The sequence below is a fragment of the Pleurodeles waltl genome, chromosome 2_2 (genome assembly GCF_031143425.1).
Source record: "Pleurodeles waltl isolate 20211129_DDA chromosome 2_2, aPleWal1.hap1.20221129, whole genome shotgun sequence".
NCBI lineage: Eukaryota > Metazoa > Chordata > Amphibia > Caudata > Salamandridae > Pleurodeles > Pleurodeles waltl.
Window position 1 is genome coordinate 660,401,936 of NC_090439.1, and position 24,657 is coordinate 660,426,592.

The window sequence follows — 24,657 nt, forward strand, 5'->3', positions numbered from 1 at the left end:
AAAATAGTCCATTGTCCATAGCTAAAACATCCATTTCAAAATTAAACAGAATTGTTTTGACTTTTTACTAAACGTTTGGACTCCCCGTGTTGAATTGATTTCCGAAAACATTTTATCTTATACTTAAATAGCGCAATGGAAAAAAACAGCCCCAATGGAACCTGTCCTGTTGTTTCCATTTTTAGTATGGACAGTGCTTTAAATAAATGTAAGGTTCCGACAACTGTGCCATTCTCCACTGAGCTCTCTAACCAACTTCTGACTGACAGGACTATTCATTTGATTTATATGAGGAGGTGCTGTTATGGTGGAATCCAGATTTGAAGATGAAGAATGGGAAGCTGGATTGTAAGAACTGGGATCCTTTCGGACATCTGAGTCTATAACATGGAAAAAGATCAAAATTTTCTTCTTGATTTAGTTAGATCAGATATCAGCAAAAGCCCTCTGATAATACATCTGCTTTTAGCAGCTCTAAAATTCAATAATGTCTCAACTGAATCTGTGCTTATGTCTCTTGTGAGATCTGTGTTGTATTGAGTAACATATGTTACTCTGTTCCTCTGAACTTTTGGGACTTCTACCCAACTCCTGTAAAAGATTGACTGATGCATTGTTATGTAGAACAAGCATTGGCAAAGCCTATAAATATCGCCAAGGGAACTATTGGCTTTGTCAATGTCGTTTAGCCCTGTTGTACAGAAGCACAGCTGTAATTAGGAAAGAAGAAAAACTGCTGTACAACATGTCAAAAAACATTGACAAAGCCAATAACTGTCTCGGTAAGGCAGTCAGAAAGGGGCAGAGTGGTGAGCTGGGACAAAGAATCACACAAGTGTGGTTGGGGGGTAACTAGCAGGTGAGGAAAGAGCAAGCAACAATATGAGGGTGGTAGGTGGGAGGAAATAAGCAACCAGGAAAGAAGAAAGAAGCAACAAGGGAAAGAAGAAAGTAAGTAGTACCTCAAACACAGCAGGAGCAGTGGAGATACAGTAATGAAAATGAATCAATCTGTACTTGGTCCATGTTCCAAACACAAGAATTGCAAGTGAAATCTGCATGCACTGTCTAACGAGGAGGTAGCAAATAAGAGTGACAATGAAGCAATGAATACTAATCAGTGAGCGTCTGAAAGCCCCATTTAGCAAACAAAATATCTCACAAGCAAGAACGCACAGGCTGTTTCTGGTGACCCATAAAAAAGACCAAGTAAATAGTTCTGAGAGTTATCTAATTGTGAGTGATTTTACACATTGCAGTATTGTTGCTCAGGGCAGATTGTATCAAAATCTTTCTGAGTAAATTTTTTTTATATATATTTTAAGACATTTTTTTGAACCGGGAGTTTGTCAATATGTGTTTGATTTCCTTGTCTTTATATTATCATGTAAAACTGGAATTGGATCTTTAAACCTAGGTATTTAGAGTTGTTTTTGAGTGGTTCCATTTTTAGTGAATGTTTCATAGAGTGAATTTCGTGTTGGATTTATCAGTTGGTTGCTCTCTACAGGTGGGTGCGTTTAATTTCCAATAAACCTCTTATTTGTCTGTTGCTAAAGCTCTGAAACTGTAACTCTGTAATGATTTCATGGTTGCTAGTAGTTTTTCAGAATGTAGAAATAAGTTCCATCACCGTTTATAGAGGAATTGGTTGATGGAACTGACATTGCTTTTGATATTCTGGAACAATGATTTAAAGCAAGTGGATTATTTTGAGAGGTTGTAATCATTTTACTGTTAAAATGTGAATATCTGATAGAGACTTATTTCTGCCCTAGAATTATTCCAGGAGTCAGACTGGATCCAGAAAATTTTCCATGAGAAGTACCCCTAAGTGCCAGTATGCTCCTGGTGCACTGAAGTCAGTTTCGTTTCATGACTTTCCACGCCTGAAGCGCGGAGCCATTGAGAACACAGGCCACTGGTGTAGATTACTAGGGCCCTGAAAGGAATACAGCCCAGTCCCTGGAAATCTGTTCGCAGAGCAGGTAGGACAGGTGGACCGGTGAGGAATCTGCAGCTAGATGTAGTCTCTACTAAATAAGGCCTTGCAAAGGAAAGTAACTTGTTCATCTGATAGAGACTTCTAGCTGCAGGTTTCTTACCTTAGAATAGATACCAAAGCAATGCCATCCCCAGAGGTGGATCTGTGGGTCGATTTCACATGAAGTCCTACAGGACCGAATGGGCAAAATGCCAAATACGACGGACCTGACTTTCCAGGCAGTATTGTTTGGTATGTGTTGGGAGGCCCACAATGCTGCCTGGCAGATATGCAGGACTAGAACTTTATGTGCTAATGCAATGGTCGCAGCTTTGGCTCTGGAGGAATGAGCACACAAGCCTCTCAGGAGGTTGCTTTTTGGCCCATGCCTAGCATATTTTAATGCAAAGTATGACCCATCTGGAGATGATCCTTTCCTGCACTGCACAACCCTTTTCAGCTCCGGCATACCCCATGAAGAGCTGATCGTCCATCTGGAATTCCTGTGAGCGGTCAAGGTAGAATGACAACACTAGTTGGGGGTCTAGACAATGGAGACGCTCCACATACTTGGAAGGGTGAGGTGGAGCAAGAAAGGAAGCCCGCGTGCGAAACACCAGCTTGTCAGGATGGATAGATAAATAGGGCTGCTTCGATAAGGTCTGTAACTCATTAGCTCATCAGGCATATGTTATAGCCAAAAGGAAAGATGTTTTGACAATAAGTAACTGCAGGGGACAATTATGAAGCGGGTCAAAGGGAGTACACGTTAAGAATGAAAGCAGTAGATTTAAGTCCCACTGAGGCATGATAGAAGGAGAAGGGTGGTAAAGATAAATCAAACCTTTCAAGAATCTATGTATAATAGGAGATTTGAAAATAGAGGGTTGATCAGGTAATCTTAGGAATGCATAGCTATCAGAAAGTTAACCCTTATGAGTGCCTAGAGCAGAGAGAGAATGAATAGAAGCACCTGATAAAGAGCAGCAGAAAGGGGATCAGCATTTTTGGCGTAACACAAAGTCACAATTTTCTTCCAACAACAGACGTATACCATCTTGGTGGAGGAACGCCTGGATGCCAAGAGAACATCACAGAATTCAGGAGAAAGATCAAAGGCTGTCAACTGCAGCATCTCAGTCTCCATGCAAGAAAGGGGAGACTGGACAGATTCAGGTGGAGAAACTTCCCCTGCTACTGCAACAGAAGATCCTCAAAAATGGGCAGCCTGATCAAAGGATCAATTGCCATATTTAGTAGTTCAGGATACCAGACTCTCCTTGCCCAATCCGGTGACAGAAGTATGACTTGGGCGCAGTAGGTCTTGATCCTCTTGAGAACTCTGGGCAGGAGACATATGGGTGGAAAGGTGTACAGAAGGCCTGAGCTCCACTCTAGACAAAAAGCATCACCAAGGGTAAGCTGCCTTAGAAACTCCACCACACCGCTGAAAGAAACCTTGCACCACCTCCGGATGGAGACATCATTTGTGATCCGCTAAGTATCTGTGTCTTGAGTTCAGTCCACCCTGGTGTTCAGAGAGACTGCCTGGTGTTGAACCACCTGGGAAATTCCCTGATGTTCCAGCCATGTCCAGGATGCACTACCCCACCCCGCCCTGTTTGTATTAGTACCAAATAGTGGTGGTGGTGTTTGCAAACACTTGCACCAGCCTCCCCTTGATGGAAGGTAGGAAAGCCTTCAAGGCCAATTGGATCTCCCGCACCTTCAGCAGATTGATGTGGAGTCCGGATTCCACCAGAGACCAGAGTCCTCTGATCACCATCTATCCCAGATGGTGGCCCTAATCCAAGTGTGTTCATCTGTCATTACTGTGAGATCTGGGTGGGGAAGGGAGAGGGATTTGCCGCTGGCCCAATTGAGATCGTCAGCCACCACAGTAGATCTTTTGCAGTTCACTCCAAGATCTGGACCATGTCGGAATGATTCCCTTGATGCTGTGCCCATCAGAACTTCAGGTCCCACTGCAGAGCCTGCATATGCCAACTTGCATTTTTCACCAACAGGGTGAAGGAGGCCATAAGTCCCAACAGCCTCAGAGTCTGTCGCACCAAAATCCAGGATAGAGGTTGAAACATTGGTATCATAGCCTGAAAATCCTAGATTCGCCACACAGTAGGATATTCCCAAAACTGCACCATGTCTAGAACAGCTCCGATGAAAGGGAGCATCTGAGAGGGAGTCAGGTTTGACGTCAGCACGTTTATAGTGAACCTCAGCAAGTGCAGTACTTTGCCGTAGTCTGGAGGTGGGAGATGACAGCCTGGGGTGAGCCTGCTTTCAACAGCCAGTCGTCAAGATAGGGGAAGACTGACGCCCCTGATCTCTGCAGATGAGTTGCAATCACCACCATCACCTTGTTGAACACCCGAGGGACGCTGGTCAGGCCAAAATGGAGCATGTCAAACTGAAAATGCTTGTGGCCGACCGCGAACCACAGGTTTAATGCCTGTGGGCAGGCAGTACAAGGGTATGAAAATGTGTCTTGCATGTCCAACGCTACCATCCAGTCTCCTGGGTCCAGGGCAGACAGAACCTGAGCCAAGGTTAGCATTTTTAATTAGTCCTTCTTGAGGAAGTAGTTGAGGTGCTGCAGGGCTACAATATGATAAAGCCCTCTGTCCTTTAGCACCAGAAAGTAGCGGGAATACTTTTGGCATCTGGACCCTCTCTATGGCTACCTTTGCCAGGAGAGCCGTAACTTCCTTGTGGAGGAGAGAAAGATGATCCTCCATTAGCCTGTCTTGAGATGGTTGCATGGGGGGAGGAGTAGTCAGGGAAGGGTAGGGAGTAGCCCTTTCGGACCAACTGCAGAACCCACCTATCCGATGTTATGGACTGCCAGTGGGGCAGGTGATGACTGATTCTCTCATCAACTGGGTTCCCTTGATAGTATAAGGGCAGACTAGGAGTGTTTGGAGGCTGCAGCTGCAGAAGGGGTGGTGGACTGACCCAATCTCTGGCTGCATGATCCACTTGGCTTGTGTATACAGCGCCCTCTGCTGCTCAGGGGCTAGGGAGCATGTGCGGCATGGTGGCTGGGCGGGACCTGGCACAGTTGTCAACCCCTTCTGTAGCCACGAAAGAGGTGAAAACTGGATTGGGATGGTGCAGGGCAGAAGATAACCCTAAGGACTGGGTCGTAGCCTGATTGTCCTTAAACCTCTCAAGTGTCGAGTCCCCTATGTCTCCAAAGAGACAGGAGCCATCAAAGGGGCATGTCTTCCAAAGAGGATGTGTCATCCCCCGAAAAGCCGATAGTGCGTTGCCAGGCATGGTGCCTAGGGGCCACCATCAACGAAACCGCTCTGCCTAGCGAGTCGGTTGTGTCGAGTCCATATCGAATTGTAAGCTTTGCTGCATCTCTCCGATCTGCTACAGCTTGGGAGAGCACGGCCCGGGCCGCCTTTGGGACCATAGGCAGCACTGGCGCAACCATATTCCACAGAGCGATGGAGTCACTGCCAAAAAGGCATGCAGTGTTTGCAGACCACAATGCTAGACTGGAGGAAGAAAACATCTTTTTCTCAAGAATTTTCAACCTCTTGGATTCCCTATCCCGAGTAGCGGTAGGGAACGTGCCAGGGTTGACGTGAGGTGGAAGTCTGGAAAACCAAACTCTCTTGGGTGGGATGTTGGTTGAGGAAACTTGGATTCCCCCGGGGTGGGGAGATGACGACATGTGATTTTCCTGTTCACAGGAGCCCTCTGTGTTGGATTTGGACCAGGTTCCCAGGAGGACATCAGTAAGGGCCTCATTAAATGGGAGCGGTGGTTCAGGTGAGAAGACTTCTGACTGAAACACCTCTGTCAAAACATTAGTCTTGACCGCCACAGGGGGGTAGGCGAAGGTCGAGGACCTCAGCAGCCCTCTGCACCACCATTGCAAAAGATGTTCTCTCCTCCGTAGCTATGGTAGGGAAAGAAAGCATGCCAGCATCTCAAGAAATATACAGGCCACTGACCTCCCCCAGTTCCTCACACCTGTCCATATCCTGTTCATAAGGCTGTATTCTAGGATCCAGTGACCCATCCTGTTCCTCCCCAAGGCCAAGCCCATGGGAATAGGGCTCAGGATTCGATCTGTGAGGCAAAGCTCCTGATGGTGCTAGATATGGTGTGAAACCTGCTGCCCATCCCCCCCCTTTTGACGTTTCTAAACGTGTAAATAGCTGGTGGTCCTAATGCCCAATTTTTCACTGTTCAATTTATTTACCTTGGAAGGATAAATAGCTGAGTGTGTCTTGCTGTATTTAAATTCTAAACCTGTGCTCTCCCCCGGTCAGTGACTTTTGTATCTCACTGATTTAACTTACACTAGTAACTCTAGATGGAATTTATTTAATACAACCAGAATTAGTTTTAAGTTGGCTTAGTCTCACTGTATGGAGAGATCTGAACATCTTCAAGGCTCTGGGTACAACAGTGGTAAAATAGGTCATGTAGTTGCACGGACTACTGTACTACTATGCTAACAGAATGTCTGACAACCATTAAGAAAATTGTAATAGAATAAGTTTGGGGTATCATTGCACTGTATTGTGCTTCATGCAAATCACTGTCACCTGAATATCATTAGTTTGTATGGTGGTAAGATTGATCAGTCAGTTATTGTCTGCCTTTACTGCACACATACTTGTTAATAACCTCTAGCTGCAGAAGTGGGAATTGCAGCCTACGCTCACGACATATAGCATTCATTCTGACCTAATTAAAAGTGCCTAATGCATTAGTCCAGGTGAGCCACATCGAGGCTATCCATACAGACAGACAGAGGAAATCACTCAGAAATTATTGTGAGTTGAACATATGTATTTCGCTTTTTAGCACGTTTAATACATTGAAGTACACATGTTCATCTATTACTGAATTCTCCTGGTGTGCTCTCTATATATTTAGATAGCGTTTTTAACCCATTGCTCATGACATGACCAGTTTCTATTGTGTATATATGAAACTTAAGTATATCTTAGCCGACTTGTACTGAATGTGGTGCAGGTAGTCTTTAACTCTACATATCATGGTTTTGTCGTTTCACCCAAAACCTGATTTCAGTTTGTACAACTAGACACCTAATACAGCTAGACGCTGGGTGCGGTATACGAACCCCTGGTTGTTCAGTTTGTACAGTGATCCTTGATCTAAATACCCTTTCGCATTCAGAAATAAACACAGGAATGATTGCATGCATGCTTTGAGCTCTCACTTAATAACTCACCTCTAGTCTCAGATTCGCACTCAACGTAGGGAAGTGTTGAAGCATATTATTGTCTACATTAGGCTATTTTAATTACTTTAAGACCTTTGCCAAGTACACTGTTCTGATATGCACAGACAGAATGTGTCTCTAATCACACTCTTCTAACTATAACTTTTTATTTATTAACTGCACTTGAACATTTGCAGAAATATTCACTATATTTGCATTGTGCTTACCCAAATTATTTGTAGTGTTGTACGCCAGGGATACACTTTCATAAGATGATTAATAAATTGATTAGAAAACATGATTTTTTTGCAGAGCTACTACTGTAAGATTTTGATAAAATTGAGTTTGGAACAGAGCTACAGAGCTCCTGCACGAACAGTGCACTCACTAAGTATTGTGATTTGAATTAATTTATATGATGTATTTATTTAATTAAACAGTTTTATACAGTGTGAACGTAATCCAAAGGTATCAGAGCATTGTACAGAGAAATACCCGTGACCCATTACAAAACAAGTACAGTCCCAAGACAAAAGCTTTGTTGCTCATGGTCGTCCTTCGGAGGCCCAGTGTTCGATGGTCTGACGGCAGTCCTTGGTCTCTATCGTTATGGTAGAAATCTGTTTAGAAGCAACATTTCACCTCTTTTCTGAAAGCTATGGTCAGTGTTAGTTTTAATCTCAGATGGAAGAAAATTCCATTGAGAGTAAGGAAAATGCTGCTTTGTCTATCATACAAGAGAGAAAGTTTGTTTTCTTGCTGCCGTTTTCCTAAAAAAAACGGGTACTACGTGTTTAGCACCACCTTTATTTTTGGGTCGCATCTACTTCTAGCAGTTTGTTGTCAAAGATCTATTGTTTACTTTAACAATACTTACAGGTGAGCTTTAATCAACCCACTGCTTACCGTTGGTTGGATTGCTTGTACATCTAATTTGTGTGCTTCCTACTTGATAGTGTTTCTTCCTGTTCTTGCATTTGTACCTCACCTGGAGCATGACATCCCCATCATTTTTTGGAATAACTCCTTACATTCAGGGAACTACTTTTATTGTTTCTGTTCCAGCGTTCTCTGGGAGTGCATGTGTTTCCTTTCTCACCCTTGTCCTGTGGCCACAAATTAATTTCTCTGTTGTTTGTGTTGCTCTCTCTGTTTCGGATGTGGGACCCAGCTGTTGTATTTTGCTATTGGGTTGCTTCATTGACTTTGGTGTACTTTAATGTATGCATAGGTTTAATTTGCTGCTTCTAAGATGGGTGTCCTCCACTTTGAAACAGTAAATTTAATGTACAAAACAATGCCTGTCAGGTCAATGTGCATGAGGGTAGATGCATGTTTCCAATTTATCACACTGCTGTGTGTGTTGTTTTCCAATGCTGTCCTGCATCGGAAAAGGTTTTTGTTTTTGCCAATTCAGAACATCATTTGCAAAATACTGTCAAATTAAAGGTCTGGTAACACAAGTGAAAGGCAAAACCTAGTGACTTTGTCAATCCTTGTTTCCGACATGTATCTCTTTCTTCAAGCAGTTGCCTTCACCTAGACTGGTTCTTGCCTGTCATGGTCTCCAGCACCACCACCACCGTCATGTTGCTTTTAGGCTAGACCAGAATGTTTAGAGGTGTGGGGGGAGGCACAAGAAAAGTAATCAACTCAACCAAGTTCCCTTCAGCTGTGATAGCTAAGTCTAGGACCCTCACATTGGCTGTTCCCTTAGTGTACTAAAATGACATTTTGCTCGCTGTCCGGAACATGGAAGTGGGTATAATTTTTTTTAGAGTCAAACGGAGGTATGGCACCTTAGCCTCCACTTTCCAAACTCAGCCTTCCACTCCATGTAAAATAGTCTCCATTCCATTCACCATGGTCTCCATCCCTGGCCTCCTCAGTTTCATTTTCCATACGTGATTCCATTGGAGTTATTCTTTCTCCTCTACCCATTTATGATTTTTTAAATCAAGACAAGGGATGCAATCATATTCTGCTACCCCTTTACCTGTTCCTCAGCAGTTGTATCCCTAGGGTCCTGTTCAAAAGTCCCTTCCCTCCTTCTAAAATTGAGTTATTTATTTATTTGTTTCCTGAAATGCCTGTTACTCCAGAACATGTGAGACCTATACAATCGAATAAAGTAACATTAGATTAATCTTCAACCTGTGATCTGGTAAACAAACCAAAACAAAAAGGTCCAACGTTTTTTGGTCTACATATTAGATGTAACTTAAAAAGCTGAGTCTTGAATTGACAACACAAAGTCAGCAGCTTTGAGTTCAGTCAGAGGTCGCTAGGAAGAGTCTTCCACAAAGTAGTGGCAGCCCCTGAAAACAATTGACACTGGCATGGGAAATTCGAAAATCTGTGCTTTCCTCGAAGAGAGTATCCTTGCTTCATAAGCCTCTTTGCCACAGAAGAGTTTAAGAAGCTCTGTAAGGTGCAAAGCTCTGCTGAGATATTAAGCCTTGTGTGTGAAACATTGCAGTTTGAAATGAGTGTGTGCCTTATTAGGATGACAAGTAAAGCAGCATGGATGAGGTGCATGTGATCATATTATATGGAAGAGTTGACTAGTCTTGTGATTTCATGGAAGTTGTTTTTCAGTGGATAGAGGGATTTGGGTTGTACATTGGGGATGGACCCATTTTTCCTGGCTGGACTGCTCTCCAGTTGTTTTGCTTCCAGACGTGTTGTCAGCATCAACTGGACCAGATCAAAACAGGGCTTCCTGCAGCTGCTGCTCAGTTCAGGATCTTCCCAAGCCATGCTTTCTCTCTCTGTTATTCCAACAAGGGAAATATCTCTATGTAATAAACTTTTTAACTGTTGTTCACCTCTTGTACACTCGTTGGGGTGTTTTTTACCCTTCATATCAACCAGCAGAAGCCTAGTCAACCCCTGCAGTCTATGACGCGCCAGTTTTCTTAGCTGTGCCAAATCTCCTAATTAATCCACGATCTGGAAATACCAACTTGGAGTCTCCTCCAGTCTAGCTTTTCCTCTACAACCAAAGTGCGTCTTTGATTTGGGTGCCAAGTTGGATTTTAGTATTTTGTATGGTTAGTACATGTTTATGTATATCTTTTATCTTAAGCTTAATATTGTATAAACTAATAAAAAGAATAAAGATTAATTTCTCATGAGCATCTGAGGCTCGTTTTTGAGGTAAGGGTCAACGTTCCCTATTCGTTTTATTTTTACAATATTTGCTCACAGGTCCAAGATAACTTGCATAGAGATGGGGGTTGAAGCTTCATGGATTGGGTCAAAGTGTTGATTACATAATAGCTCTTCAATCCCGGTTTTTTTCCAATGTTTTTGTATTTATTCTAATAAATTTTAATTTAGCCCTGCACAATTTACTTAAATAACAGTTTATATGGATTGATTCTGGTACATTGTGATTTCATCCTACGATGATTTCTCATGATTCTCCTGGCAAATAGTTTGTTCATAGTTGTAAGAAATTGGATAATTCGTTGAGGGGCATGAAACCCTATTTAAGCAGCAACCACAATCCTTGTGAGGGTGAGGCGAAAGCCAACCATAAATTAACCTGTGCTCAACCCTCTGGTAGCTTGTTACAGAGGTGTCAAGACTTAACTCAGAGGCAATGTGTAAAGTATTTGTGCAGTATTTCAAATAGTAATTAAGTACGAAAAACACACACACAAAGGATCCCGCACCAAGTTAGAAGAATAGAGTTATTTTTAATAAATAAAACAACCAAAATGACAAAAATCCAATCAGTAGAGCCAGGTGAATACAACTATAATGGTTTCAGCGAAAATAGCACTAAAAAGCATATATTGCCATTAGTGGTTATCTGGTTGCACCAAACTGGGACAAAGTCATAAGTTCAGGCTAACTGTGATGGAGTGCGGGCCAGCTACAGTAACCCTCTTAGGGCAACCAAACGCATACCTTGTATGCTAACGCTCAGTCTGTGCGATGGTGTTCTGCACGACTTTGCGCCATCCAGCGTTGGTTCTGATGAAGCTGTGCCGCAAGGCTTTGCGTGGCTATGTCAGATTCGATGGGCTGGGAGCAGTGCAGCGAGGCTTTGCCAGGCATATCGTTGCTCAGCATCAATTCCAATGAGACTGGCAGCTATGTACAGAGGCACTGCCGAGTATAGTGTTGCTCTTCATCGATTCCAGTGAGGATTTTGGCAGGCTTAGCTTTGCTCGGCATCGATTCCAATGAGGCGCAGCTGTGCGGCGAGGCTTTGTTAGGCTTCGCTTCGATTCCACAGCTGGGCTTGGCCAAGCACCATTAGGCCCCCTTCTAAGGGTCCAGAACTGGGGTGACATCAGTTAGGAGGGCAGGGCTCACAGGTGGCAGAGTCCAAGTGCTGGGGTCAAGGTTTTTGGAAGCCGGTTATGTCCCTGAGTCTTCTGATCAGGAGGCAGCCAATTAGCCCTTGGAGTCACTCTGAGATCCTTGGTTCAAAGTTGCATGTCCAGTCCTTCTAACCCAGGCATGAGGGCAGCAGGTCAGCACGGCAGAGCAGAGCAGCACTCTTTCAGAGCAGCATTCCAGCAGCACAGCAGTCCTTCTTCCTAGCACAGTATCCACAGGTCCATAAGTATACTGAAGAATTAGTATTTAGTGTCTGAGGTCCAATATTTGTGCCCTTCCTCTGGAAAGTGGAAGAAGCTTCTAGAATTACCTTTAAAGTCCACAGTTATCTCTTTCCCTCCCTGTCCTGACCCCAGCTTGTCTTGTCTTAGAAGTGAATTAAATATGCCAGTTGGTTGTAGGACAATTCTGCCATGTTTTAAGGAGAGAGCACAAGTACTTTAGCACTGGTTAGCAGTGGTAAAGTGCAGATAGTCCTAAAAGCCCATGAAAATGGGTTCAGAAAACCAGAGGGTGAAGGCAAAAGGTTGCAGAAAGGGCCAAGTCCAACAATAGGATTGAGGTTATTGGCACAGAATGATTTTTGTGCATTGGTGATGTTTCCTATATCATCCCTTTTTCTTTGGAAAACAGATGTCATTTGTAATGGTAATTGAGATTAATTCTACTCATGCATCAGCTTTTGTAGCAGAATCAAATGCTTATAAATATGATAAAACACAGTTGTGTTTGATCCACCCCCTGCTGCACCCCTGAGAATTTGAAGGTTTCTAGGAGCCCCCTGCTCTTAACAGAGAGTTGAATTACAGCAAAAAGACATTGCTCCAGTATCATTCAGTTTGATCAAATTGAGGATGCCAGGATTAGAGATAATGTTTGCGGATAGAACAGTGGACAACTTTACAATAGGGTATATTTCTTATTGTGTTTTTCTTAAACAATTATATGTCTATAAGGCTTCTTTTTCCTATTGGATCAGAGTACCTCTCAGAAGTATAACAGCGTACGAAACACATGCAGGTACAGCTCAGTGGATATATTAGATGTGCACCAGTGACTGAGTTATTCACTTGATTTATATCCTTTTATTATCCATTTAGCTATCCACCAGCCCATTTACAAAAAATGTCAGGTACTCTCCTGCTACATGGATAAAAAACATGAGAAGAGTATAGCTTAGGAAGTGGAAACGTTGGTCACATCCACAAACCGGGTTGGCACGCTCAGCGACTTAAGGGAACTCGTGCGAACCAAACTGCTCTCACCCTGCCTTAATACAGTACCATAGTTTTTTTAAAGTTTAAAATACATTTTTATTAGAATATAAATGAAAAATTAAAATAGTGATAGTATTTTATAATATGGCAAAGTAACTATATGTTAAGTACATTACAATCTTTGCAAATAAAATAGTAAAATATGAAAGTAATATATTTCAAAAAGACAGAGAGAGGGAGAGGGAGAAGGAGAAGGGAATGAGGGGTGGTGGGAATAGAAAGAACCAGTAAAAACATTCCCTGTAGTAAATAGAGGCGTAAAGAGGATAAGTTGATTAAATTACAACAATGTAGAATAAAAGTAACAATAAAGTGAGTAAAGCTATAATTACAATTAATGAGTACAGTTAAGAAGGAAGGTTAAGGGGGGTTTAAAACTTCTTCTGTAAAAGGGTGGTGTAAGTTAGGTCTTAGTGCGGAGGAATCCAGAAAAGAAGTTACTGGTGACGAAAGAATGCATCTTTTGACTGCCTAGGCTATTGAAATAACATAGTTAGTATCCAGTCTGTGATTGTAACAAATGCCATACCACCTTCCTTAAAGAAGGAGATATTGGGAGCATTTTTGCAAATGTTTTGTTATTGGTTGAACTATAGGCAGCAATTGATAAGTGTATAATTTGTACATTGAGATTACAATCATTCTAATATTCAGAAAGTCTACCAAAAAGATATTTGTAAAAGAGACAGGAACATGTGTGTGAAATATTCAATTAATTTGTGTCCAAACTTGGAGCCAGAATTGATGTGTAAGGCACTCAAATAACATATGTTTTAAAGTTGAATTATGTAGATGGCGCGTCCAAAATGTTGGTGATATATTGTAATTAAATGTATGTGAGGCACTTGGAATGATCATTAGGTGGCTGTAAATGAAAAATGTTTGGGTAGTGTGGGCAGCGTGAGAGGTTTTGCAAAGTGTTAGCCATATTTTATTTAATAAGGAAGGAGAAACAGGGGTGTTCAAATCTGTTTCCCACAATAACTCCAACGATGTCTGGGTTCACGGATGGAAGTGGGTTGAGTATATATTGTGGCTGTTGAGGTAAAAATTGTTAACAGTGTTGATGCGGTGGAAGTTAGTACAGAGGGAATTATAGGATTGGAAAATGAGCTTGATTTCTGGTATTTGAGTTTATATGAATTAGGGAATTTAAAAAAGAGTTGACATTGAGAGAAGGAGCTCAATGTTTTTTTATGTATTAATTGGTGCGTCCATACCAAACCTCTGTCCCACCACTATTTCCAAAATATAGGTGTGTTACTGATTTTAATGAGAGTATTGTACCAAATAGAAGAATGAAGAAAATGATCCAAGGTGGAAAGACTAGCGAAATAAATTGGGTATAATAGCCTGTAAGTATTGTTGAGGATGACATGGAGGAAGGGTGATGGGTAAGGAACAAAAACTCTTTAAAAAAAAAAAAAAAAAAAAAGGGGGGGGGGTGAAAAAAGGATAACTCTAACTATGTCCATAAGGGATGAAGATGTTTGTATTGGTCATCGCAAGAATATGGCAGTTTTTTCAAAAGGAATGCGAAATGGTAGGATTGAAAGTTTGGGAAATTAACTCCTCCTTATTGCTTAGTCCATTGAAGTTTGGCAAGAGACATACAAGGATTTTTATTATTCCATAAAAAAGCTATTAAGATAGAATATATTTTCTTAAAAACAGAACATGGGATATTAGTTGGAATTGTGGAAAGATAGGAAAGTATTATTGGGACTAATAGCATTTTGATATAATCCAATCTCCCCCACCATGAAAGTAACAATGGATTCCATTTCGATATAAGGGCATTTAAGGTTGAAAACAGAGCAGTGGAATTTATAGAAACAGTATCCGTAACAGAATTGGTAAACCAGATGTAGGAAAGTAGCCTCTTTCTAGCATGGTTATCCCCATTTTTGGCTTGTTTGTGAGTGTATGTCAGTGTGTTTTTACTGTGTCACTGGGATCCTGCTAGCCAGGACCCCAGGGCTCATAGATAAAAACCTATATGTCAGTGTGTTTTGCCTGTCTCACTGGGATAATGCTGGCCAGGAGGACCCCAGTGCTCATAGTTTGTTGCCTAATGTGTATGCCTGTGTAGTGCCTAACTGTGTCACTGAGGCTCTGCTAACCAGACCCTCAGTGCTTATGCTCTCTCTGCTTTTAAATGTGTCACTGTAGGCCAGTGACTTCATTTACCATTTTCAGTTGGCATAATGGACCACCCCCCCCCTTATAAGTCCCTAGTATATGGTACCTAGGTACCCACGGCCTTGGGGTTCCAGGGTTCCAGGAGATCCATTTGGGCTGCAGCATTTCTTTTGCCACCCATAGGGAGCTCAGACAAACCCTTACACAGGACTGCCACTGTAGCCTGCGTGGAATAGTGCACACACTAGTTTACGGCCATTTTAACTGCACCTAAGTAACTTAAAAGTCACCTATATGTCTAACATTCACTTGCTGACGGTTAGGTGCAAAGTTACTAAGTGTGAAGGCACCTTTGCACTAGCAAAGGTGCCCCCACATAGTTCAGGGCCATTTCCCCGGACTTTGTGAGTGCGGGGATGCCATTACACGCGTGCACTACATATAGGTCAATACCCATATGTTGCTTCACAATGGTAACTCCGAATATGGCCATGTAACATGTCTAGGATCATGGAATTGTCCCCCCATTCCAAATCTGGTATTGGGGAGCCAATTCCATGCATCCTGGGGGGGTCCATCATGGACCCCCAGGACTGCCAACCCGTCTCTCTGAGGCTTGCACTACAGCTACAGCTGCTGCCACCTCACAGACAGGGTTCTGCCCTCCTGGGGTCTGGGCAGCCCAGTCCCAGGAAGGCAGAACAAAGCATTTGCTCCGAGAGCAGGGTGTTACACCCTCTCCCTTTGGAAATAGGTGTTACGTGCTGGGGAGGGGTAGCCTCCCCCAGCCTCTGGAAATGCTTTGAAGGACACAGATGGTGCCCTCCTTGCATAAACCAGTCTACACCAGTTCAGGGACCCTTTCTCCCCTGCTCTGGCAGGAAACTGGACAAAGGAAAGGGGAGTGACCACTCCCCTGTCCATCACCACCCCAGGGGTGGTTCCCAGAGCTCCTCCAGTGTGTCCCAGACTTCAGCCATCTTGCCTTGCAAGGTGTGGGGGCACTCTTGAGGGCTCTGTGTGGCCAGTGCCAGCAGGAGACGTCAGAGACCCCTCCTGATAGGTCCATACATGATAAGGTAGCCAATCCCCCTCTCAGGGCTATTTAGGGTCTCTCCTGTGGGTTCTCTTCAGATTCTGCTTGCACGTTTCCTTCAGGAATCCTCTGCAACAAAGTGTCTACAAGAGACACTTTTTTCAGCAACCTCAGCTCCAAGTCAGCAACTGCAACAGTTTCCACGGTGGGCATACTCTGGGGACTCCCTGTCTTCATCCTGCACCAGAAGAACAGAAGAAATCTCCCGTGGAGTGATGGAATCACTCCCCTGGTCCAAGCAGGCACCTTCCAAGGCTACGACCGGTACCCTGGGACTCCTCTCACGGCGACGAGCTTGCTCCTAAGGACACAGAGGGTGGACATCATTGACAGACTGTCCTGGGGTCCTGCTGATGCAATTTGGAGGAGCTAAGACCTTGCCTTCCCCGAGGGTGACAGTACCCCTGTGTATTGTGTCTTTTTCGCCTCCTGAGGCCTCTGTGCACTCTTTGCAAAATTCCTTCGTGCACAGCCTGGCCTAGGTCCCCAGCACGCCACCCTGCGACACTCAACTCGCTGAGTTGTTCTGTCGCGGCATGGGACCTTCTTTTGTTGTGCTGCATCAACCGTGTTTTGCACCTCCTTTGAACCCGGATCCTGCGGCTTCTGTGGGTGCTTGCTGGCATCCTGAGAGCTCTCTAAAGTGCTGAGAGCCTCCTCTTCCTCCTCACACAGAGTTGAGGTCCCTCCTGGGTCCATCCAGCACAATTTTGATGGAAAACGCACTTTTGTCATAGCCAAGGCTTGTTGGCGCCTTCCAACATGAAATCTCGTCTGCAACGATCTTCACACCGTGGGACATCTTTTGCATCACGCAGGAATCCGTTGGCATCCTCCTAGGGTGCATTTCTGCAGTCTTCTACTAACCAGGGACTCTTTTTTTGCACCCTCTTCTGTGTTGGCAGGGGCTCCTGTCGTTCCTGGAATTTCTTTCGACTTCTGGACTTGGTCCCCTTCCTTTGCAGGTCTTCAGGTCCAATAATTCAGCAGTTGTTCTTTGGAGACTTGGTTGGCTGCTGCAAAATCCCAAAAACGAGGTGTAGTGTGTCCTGAGGAAACTTGCAATACTTTATTCCTGCTTTTCTGGGCTCTGGGGTGGGGTAATTTACTTACCTTTACTGTATTCTTACTCTCCCAGCGATTCTCCACACACTACACTTGTCTAGGGGAGAATTTGTGATTCACATTCCACTTTTTTAGTATATGGCTTGTGTTGCCCCAGACCTATTTTCTCCCATTGCATTCTATTGGATTTCCTACTGTTTGCTATGACTATTTACTTACCTTATTTTGGTGTCTAGTGTATATATTGTGTATAATAATATTTACCTCCAGAAGGAGTATTGCCTCTAAGATATTTTTGGCCTTGTGTCACTCCGATAAACTACCTTTATTTTTGGTAACACTGAGTATTGTCTTTACTTGTGTATAAGTACTGTGTATCTATAAGTGGTATTGCATGAGCTTTGCATGTCTCCTAGTTTAGCCTAAGCTGCTCTGCTATAGCTACATCAATCAGCCTAAGCTGATAGAACTCTACTACATTTTCTAACAAGGGATAACTGGACCTGGTGTAAGTACCCAAGGTAACCACTACAAACCAGGCCAGCCCCCTACACCAGACACCTAAATATTTTATGTTTGCTCCAAGGAAAATATAAGGTTGAAACATCATGTTTAAAACACTTTTTATTAAGCAGAAGTATCTCACGTTTGTATATAATAAGTTTGTAGCCTGAAAGTGATGCAAAAGTGGTAACTGTATCTAGGAAAGGTTGTAAGGAGGAGTCAGGAGAGGACATCTATAAAAGAATGTCAACAGCATAAACTAAACTTTTGATGTGTTTATCCCTATATTTAAAGCCTTGCATGTTTAAACTTTGTCAAATTTGAGGCAAAAGGGGTTCAAGCACCAGGATGAAAAGAAGTGGGGGTAGAGGGCAGTCTTGTCTAGCTCTTCTGTGAAGAGGAAAAGAAAGGGAAATTAAAACATTAACAAAAAGTGATAGTTTAGAAGAGGAATACAAGATAGAAATTAGATTAATACATTTTATCCAAATCCAAACCAAGCAAGAGTAGGGAATAGAAAATTCATGTGAACCTGATCATAATCCTTTTCAGTGTCTCAAGAAATAGCTGCTACTGAATGGGAATATGTTTTAGATTTACTTAGAATGTTGAAAAAAAATTCTAGTATTATCTGAGATGTGTCTTCCTTTAACGAAGCCAGACTGCTCTTTGCCAATTAAACAGTGGAGGACAAGATCTAACCGTAAGATGAATTTTGGCAAAAACGTTATCAGAGTTAACAAGGGAAATCGGTTGATAGTTTTTACACAATTTAGGATCTTTATTTTCCTTGGAGAGTAAACAAATTAAAGCGTCTTGAAAAGTGCAGGAAGTTGATTTGGTATTGATAAAATATGTAAAGAGTTTATGTAATTTAGGAATACATTGTTTAGGAAAGTAAGCGTACATTTCTAAGTGAAATCTATCCGGTCCACAGGCTTTACCATTTTTAATGAAATTAATTGCGGTATGAATGTCCTGAAGTGAAATATCAGCTTCAAGTGAAGAGAAATCCGTGGTTGAGTCTAATAACTTATGAATGGAGGGTAGATAAAGATCAGTATCAATAAGATAAGGATGATTTTCGGCTGAATAAAGAGTTTTATAGTAGTTAGAAAATACTGTTAAAATGTTGTTGTCTTTAATTACTGGAATTGTGCCATTAGGCAAGATTTCTTCAATTTTAACCTGTTTTTTTTTTTTTTTACTTTAAGATAATTTGCTAGAAGTTTGCCTGCTTTGTTTTGTCCTTCACAGTATTTAGCACTTGATTTTAGAAAGAAGAAGTATTCTCTGTAGGAATTTAATTAAACTGAAATTTAGCTTCAATTAATTAATCCAAGCACGACTTTGATTTAGATGTAAAGTAAGAGTGTTTGAATGAATTAATATGCTTCATGATAGCTAGAGTTTTTTTGCAGCGGCCTTCTTTTTGTTAAAACTTAAGGTGTAATAAAGTCCCTAGAAATAGCTTTAAAAGCATCCCAGACGGTTTGTAAAGACATTTCTAGAGATTCATTCTGGAGGAAGAATTAATCTATAAAAGTTTTAAAACATTGAGTAAAAGACGTACCTAATAGCAGAGAAGTATTAAAACGCCTCCATCCTTTGGTTTGATGAGGAGAAAGCTAAGTTCAGAGAGCCTGAGAGCCTGAGCGTGATCTGAAATAAAGATGGTTCCAGTATCTGTATGTGTAATGTGTTGAGATAAGGCTTAAGAAACAAAAAGGGTCATTAATTCTGGATTGTGAGAATTGGATAGGGGAGAAGAAGATATATTCTTGTAAGTAGAGGCTACTAAGCCTCCATGAATCTATAAGAGCTCATTTTCTGATGGCTGTATTAAATTGTTTATGTAGTGAAGAAGGAACAAAGGTAGTTTTTCAGGAGCAGTCCAAAAATGAGTTCATTACATGATTACAGACCCGTCCAAAAATTAAATAATCATCAGTAATAGACATAAATGTATCTGTAATTATGGGCCAGAAAGTGTTGTAAAAATGTGTAGGAGCATAAACCAGTAGTTCCCAATCTTTTGACTTCTGTGGACCCACAATTTATTATTACTGGAAGCTGGGGACCCAGGCCTAAACGTTGTTGGTTATATGAACCACAAAACAATACAAAAAAAATACAGAAACAAGCATTTCATCAAGCACATGCACAAACGATAACACATTTGCAAACAAATATAATATTAAAAAAACAAATATATATATATATATATATATATATATATATATTGTAATATTGGGGCTTTTCGAAATTCAATTGAAGTCATATATCATCCCTACTATATATATTCTGTTTGATGCACCGTCACTGCTCCCACAAATCAGTCTTGAGTATACTAATTTAATTTTTAGCCTCTAGTTTCAAATTGCTAGACATTGACAGAACATTTTAAAATGTTCAATTGTACAGTTAGCCACTTTATTTATATACACGTTATTAATCTGTTAATATTAGTTAATTTTCTATTTCCCCATTGCTGCATTTAAGACAGATAACATGAAGCAAGCCACTTTCTATGTGGTAATATTGGAGTGTACCCCATACAAGTATCAGCTGTGACGAAGGGACATATTTGTTTACTACACAATACTTTTTCAGTGATGTCCTTTGCCAAGCACAACTCAATCAGATTTTAGCAAACTACCAGAAGCAGATACCAGAGCACATCGGCGCTGCATATGCTGCTTAATGCCACACACATTTAATTTCCACTCTTCAGATTTATGCCCTCATCATGACCACAGCGTTCCAAGGGCTGCCCCTGTGGAGGTGGCGGCAAAGACAGCCAGATAAGTAGCATGGCGGTGTGGCCGACTGGTAACAGCCACTGCGCCGCCAGTGCGGGTGGACCGCCATGGCCGGCGGGGGCCTTCTCCGGGCCGGCGGGATGCCTCACACCCCTGGACGTATTACAAAGATGCAAACTGCCAGGGTTTTCGCGGCAGTCGCCTTGCCACAAAAACCATGGCGGTAATGCACCCGGCATCAGGAATCCCCATTACTGTTGCCGGCACACGCACCCCCACACATCCACACACTTGCAGATATACACTCACACCCATACAAACACCCACCCTTGCTTGCACAGACACGCACCCCCCACTCGCTTGCACACAGACACGCACCCCCACTCGCACACGTACGCATCCCCCTCCGCATTCGTATACACACACACCCCACCCTCTGCATACATGCACACCCCCACCCTCTGCATACATGCACACCCCCACCCTCTGCATACATGCACACCCCCACCCTCCGCATACATGCACACCCCCACCCTCCGCATACTTGCACACCCCCACCCTCTGCATACATGCACACCCCCACCCTCCGCATAAAGGCACACCTGCACTGTCCGCATGCACGCAGGCATACAGTCACACACGTGCAGACACCCATTTTGACACACACATGCTCGCACACATACACGCACAAATGACAAACATGCACCTACCACCACCCCTTTTGGTCAGTCCACCTACCCGTCTGGGCTGCACAGCAGCCCACGTTGAGGTGGTCGTCCTGAAGGGGGTGGATGTCGGCAGTTCCAATGCCGACCGCTGTGCAAGGACCACCGTGCCATATTACTTCTTGTAATATGGCGGGCAGAGTCCTTGCGGTGAGGCGGGGCTGGCGGTGGAACCGCCTCTCACCCGCCGTCAGTCAGGCTGACAGTGTCGGATTTCTACCTGTTCATGGGCGGAAATCCATAGGTGACTCGTAATACGGCGGTCTTCGGACCGCCAACACTGGCAGTCTTTTGGCTCCTGCTTCGAAGGCGGTCTTCACAAAAGACCACTGATGTGGAAATGAGCACCTTAGTCTTGTCTACCCTAGTTCAGTTATAAGTTAAGCTGTTAATGATAATAAACATAAAAAAATAGAAATGCCACATTTTACCTCCTTCACAGATTCACATTTCCCTAGTCTACAAAAGTCAAACATACAAACTTGGCCAATACCTCCTTGTGATCGATAGTGGCGCATGGCTCCCATCGTAGAGCTTTAAATTTATCATCTACATATAGGCATAGTTTATTTTACATTACCTCTGCACCGCACTCCACTCCACTCACTCCAGGAGCAGCTTTCTGGTCAACTCATTTCCCTCAGAAAGAGTCCACTAGGAAGAAAATGTGACAAGCCCTGTAAAAGATACAATTGCTAATGTTTTCTTAGTCTATATTGAGTAAAATATTGTAACCTTGCATGGTAGGTTTGTGAACACCTTCGAACAAGCTTTCCGTGACATACTATGGGAAATGGTGTAAAAACATGTTAAGTGGTGATTTATGTTCTTAGAGTAAAATAAGTGTCTCAAATTGAAATCATAGCAAGTGAGCTCAGCAAGCAATAAAATAGCTATTGGGGTTCAGTAGTTACAGGAGGCTTAGCTGTGCAGGCAGCAACCTAGTGAGTAGCCTTGCCCAGCCAAAACATAGGGTGTTTTTTGGGGTAAAGTATTTTCATTGCAGAGTGATTGCATGGTAGGCATGTGGAGGTTAGGATTTGCTTAAGTCTTACTGTTATCAGTAAGGCTCACAGTTTTCTGTTTTAATGGACCTTTGAAGATACAGACATAAAATAGTGTATTTCCTATTAATATTCACTTTTTGTAAGTGGAAAAATACAGATAATTGGGCTTCTTTTGAGTGACTTTCCATGCTGTCATCAATAAAAACCAGGCCAGTAGCTGTGCAGACTGACAGCATAGGGAGTGTAAAAAAAGGTGAGATTTCATTACATAACTCAATTTCGTAACATTTGTTTGCTTTATAATGCTAATATTTTTCATGTTGGTGTATTGTTTATTGTTATGTTGATGTGTATAGCACAAACATTGCCCGCAAGTGTATCCAGGCACTTGAGCACTGGTGCAGTAAGCATGTGGTCCCTGCTGAATTATTCGAAGAGCCAGATCTTCAGCTTCTTGCGAAACTCAAGTAGCAAGGAGGAGGTTCTGATGTGTTTTTGAAGAGGTCGTTCAATGTTCTGGGTACAGTGTAGGAGTATTATATTTTGTTTTGTAACGTGCTAAAACAATAGGTATTAAAGTGTGAGTGCACATTTATCAGTTAAATACACGTGGAAATATGCAAGTTACAACTTAATTTCCCACAAAACTAAAATACATATAAATACTGTTAAGATGGCCAAAAATTAAATATGGATGAATACAGACAGAAATGTTTTAAAAATAAATACCTTAAAACTGGGAGCCCTAGTCATAAACAAAACACCCATATAGGGCCCTCACTGCAGCTGTGTGATGAATTGGGAATAACATCCTGTCCTTCTCTACTCTTCACTCTCCCTGACCCCACCAACCAGGAAAGTGCCTTCCCATGGCAAAGTTTTCCCACAAGAACTGTGATACTGCCATTGCCAAGACCACCTTAAGAAGCTCTGCAAAATCAATCAATGTTTACAACTCATTTAATTTTGTCACCTTCATGCTGGATGATTCACTTAACTGTTTCTGCACCTGCTACTCATGTCCTGACTTTCCTTGATGGATCGTTTTTACAGCAGGAGTGTATAATATGTATTTGTGCCCTGCCTGCATCAAATAGCATACTACAACTTGATGCAACCCTTCTGCAAAGGGTTGGTTACTACAGCAGTCGGATGTTAACTGTTACAAACGAGTACAGTTTAAGGTAATTAGGGATGCCAGAAATATGTGGCTTCACCGAGTTAAAATCCTCACTGTTCTCATACCTCATCAGTTTATACCAATTGGTTTGCAGACAAGTTTGAGACTTTTTATGACAGCATAGCCCAGAAGTAGGCAGAAAGATAGGTTAGTAACTTACTTTATAGAGGTCAATATATACTCTACTTTGATGATCTTGATTCATAACTTCAACTCCCTATAGGGGGACTTTTCTGATACTTACTAAAAAGGGACTAGTTAATGAACACAAGCATGCATATGGACAAAATCGTGGTAATATAAATTTTAGGTAAACCTCTATTAGCCATGATTACACATTTAAATGCCCTCTTGAACAGCAGTTGCCCAACTGTGATAAATATTAACTTTTTCTAAAAATGCCCCTGAAATTATAAAAGCTTCCAGTTTCTGATTTTTTGTCCAGTGACTTTGATTGTGGGACAGCAATAGCACTGAACTAACATAGCTACCTTATTTCACTTTTAAAAACTTAAGTTCAAAACTACCTGTCTCAAGCACTCGTTCCTTGAACAAAAAAAGTCAAGAGAATTTTCGGAAAATGTACTTTTTAAAACATCTTAGCCTTACCGTACTTCCCTTGTGAGAAGGGACAACAGATTAGAGGTCTTTGATCCAACTCTGTGTACCACTACAAACTTAATCTAATTGCTTAATTGCTGTAAACGACATCCCAGAACCTTGTGTAGATGTTCATCCATGTTGTAATACCAGTTTGTGCCATACAGTACGCAGGGAAAGGGACCCACTTTGAAAACAAAAGTACAGGAATTTTCCCTAAGTACTCTTTGTAGGGGAAAATGCTCATCTAGTGTCTTATGTGAAATAGCTTATTTATCAACCAAATGATGGCAGCACAAATGCTAAATTAAATTATTCGGATTGAGTATCGCCCCAGCAAGAAAATAACTGTATGCCAGGACAAGGACATTAAATGGTGAGGCAAACTGCTGGGTGCAAAGCTCATACCATGTACAATTTTATTAATTATATTTTAGCATGACAGTTGCATAGTTTAGTGACAGAAATGTATGCTGTTTAATTTGATGTTGATTGAACAGCCCACCCAGTGACTGGATCATGTTATAGGGTTATATTTTAAATACACAAGATAATATTAGTCAGACGCTGCATTATAAATACGGGTGAGGATAACTTGTGTAATTCTGTGTGGCGTAATCACACGGAATCATCTAAGAATTGGGTAAGATTAGAAATATACAAAGAGTTATTCTTCATTAAGCATAATTTCTTACCTCAAACATGCTCTGAGAATGAGGAACCTTACCA

General features: G+C 42.1%; 1 protein-coding gene across 7 annotated transcripts in view; it reads left to right on the forward strand.

Moving 5' to 3' along the window:
- FAM110B (family with sequence similarity 110 member B) overlaps window positions 1-24,657 on the forward strand; it is a 424,184-nt gene that overhangs the window by 396,476 nt on the left and 3,051 nt on the right. The gene's annotated exons all lie outside the window — the stretch shown is intronic.